At 36.2% G+C, this 2,369-nt stretch overlaps 1 non-coding gene across 1 annotated transcript; it reads left to right on the forward strand.

Annotated features, from left to right (window-relative positions):
• The first annotated feature begins 1,167 nt into the window (after window positions 1-1,167).
• LOC128589541 (U1 spliceosomal RNA) lies at window positions 1,168-1,331 on the forward strand. Its single transcript, XR_008381091.1, has one exon. It is a non-coding gene; the product is annotated as a U1 spliceosomal RNA (small nuclear RNA).
• Window positions 1,332-2,369: the final 1,038 nt, after the last annotated feature.

The raw sequence follows: 2,369 nt of genomic DNA on the forward strand, positions 1-2,369 counted from the left end.
AATCAGTCTCAGTTGTGCTCCTTGAAGTTATGAGACCCTGAGAAGGGACATTTCCAGTACTTCAGCTAGATGTGAGTTTTGGGGGATATTCTCCCCCAGGTCACATAAGCAGCTTTGCTGAAAAATGCAGGCAGTCATGCCTTTAAGGAAAGAATATCCTGGAGGGCTCTCTCCAGGTCGTAGCTGGAGACAGAGCATCTGCCTCGGGCAATGGACTGTTGCACTTAATCCCCTACCTCTATTTACACAAAACTTCCACTTAATCATATAGAGAAGTAGGCATACAGAACAGACAACCAGCCCTTTGTGGTTCATCTCCATTGTTGTTTATCTCTAAAAAAGATATTCTTGGTTTAGAAAGGTGTGTATGTACTTTACTGTATTAACTCTGATAAGGCATCTTTACTTTTTGTCTTCCTCGTTCTTGGATTATGTCTATCTGATGATTTTGGGTATATGAGAATGTGAATAAGAACGGCCATTTGCTGCTGTGCCTGAGCGAGCACCAGCCATCCCTTAATAAATCATTCATTTCATCTGCAGTGTCTACCTTCGTGTCCCTGACTAGGCCAGTGGACCGCAACAGACCACCTCCCTGCATTGCCCATGTCCTAAAGCTGACCTGACACTCATAGACCAGACATGCACGACATGTATGTGTCAGTGGAGTGGGCCTGGTTCTTTATGTTGGCCACCTCCATCTATTGACCAGTTTGTTACAGGCCCTTGAGCGGTAACTTATTTTAATTCTTAAAAAATTTGTTGAAACTGTTTTGAAAATGGGCATGCAATATCCAAATATGTATGTCCGGAAATCTAAAATTCGGGCAGGAAAAACAATAAAAATACAATTCTAGCTTCTTTGACTAAAGGCAAGACAACTTTAGTAGTAAATTCAATGTCCATGTTTTAAACATTGATGAAAAAATTTTTAAAAGAGTGCATTAAAATTCTCAGTGATGGGTAGTTTAGGAAATAAACATTATGTGAAAAAAATCTCAATTTTAATATTTCATGAAATTATATTTGTACATAATATCATTTTAATAAGATTTCTCTAATTAAATTCTATGCTACCATGAAAAACACATATGATAGGAAATCTGACCTTTCTGTATTAATGAAGGAAATAATTAAGTAAAAATCAGGAGAAAACTGCATATGATGCTACTTACCTCACAGGGGAGATGCCATGATCACGAAGGTGGTTTTCCCAGGGCGAGGCTTATCCATTGCACTCTAGATGTGCTGACCCCTACGATTTCCCCAAATGTGGGAAACTTGACTGCAGAATTTGTGGTAGTGGGGGACTGCGTTCGCGCTTTCCCCTGTAAAAGAGAAAAAAAGAAAAGAAAATTGTGTATGATAACACATAAAGATGAACACAGAGACTAAAATATTGTAAGAAAGTGGTGGGAGTATTTATGAATAATAATTTAAAATGCATCTTCATTCTCCTGTTACAAAATCTACAGCCACAAGGAAACCTTTGGTTCATTGAAGAAAAAGATGAACATTTTTGTTCTGAAATGTAACTAGAAAATAAATAGTCCATAGTAAAACTGAAATATTTAATGTCTACAGCCTCATTAGATTAACAGAGATAAAAATATTTTCTCCTCAATGTACATGTTTATAAATAATATTTATAGAATAATGAATGATATGTAATCACTAAAATGGGGAGATGAAAAAAAAATACTGGGCAATGTTTTCTACCTGGAAAGTGTTGGCATAAATATCCAGTAAGCAACTCTGTCAAGAAGTGAAGGAGGGGTGGCACCTATGGCTCAAGGAGTAGGGCACCAGCCCCATGTACTGGAGGTGACGGGTTCAAACCCAGCCACAGCCAAAAACAGCAAAATAAAAAAAATAATAATAATAAGTGAAGGAGGTAGTGGAAGCATCCAAGCAAAATAATTTCCTCCCCTCAGGGAGATTTACACGAAATTTATAGAAGTCTCTGGAAAAGTTAGGGAGGACATCTGACTTTTGAAATCTCTATCTACTTATCTACTGATCTATCAATTATCTATCCACTTATCAATCTCAGATCAAAGTTTATACCTACTTCATTTTAAATGATATTTTATCTTGGATGGATAAAGGAGATGTATAGGCCACATTCTTTTAATTTTTATAATTCAGTAACATACACATATTTTATTTCATTTTTGTTTTCTTGCAAACAACACAGTTACTGAAAATGTGAAGTTTACTTTTGTAAAGCAGCTTAGGGTAATAAAAAATATGAAAAATACTGGATTACATTCCAGTTCTGTGTATGTTTAAACTTAGGGGAATCCATTTACCTGTCTGAGTTCTGCTAAATTCAATTATAAAAATGCCATAACAGTGCTGTCTCTTTT

The sequence above is a fragment of the Nycticebus coucang genome, chromosome 6 (genome assembly GCF_027406575.1).
Source record: "Nycticebus coucang isolate mNycCou1 chromosome 6, mNycCou1.pri, whole genome shotgun sequence".
In the NCBI taxonomy this organism is placed as follows: domain Eukaryota; kingdom Metazoa; phylum Chordata; class Mammalia; order Primates; family Lorisidae; genus Nycticebus; species Nycticebus coucang.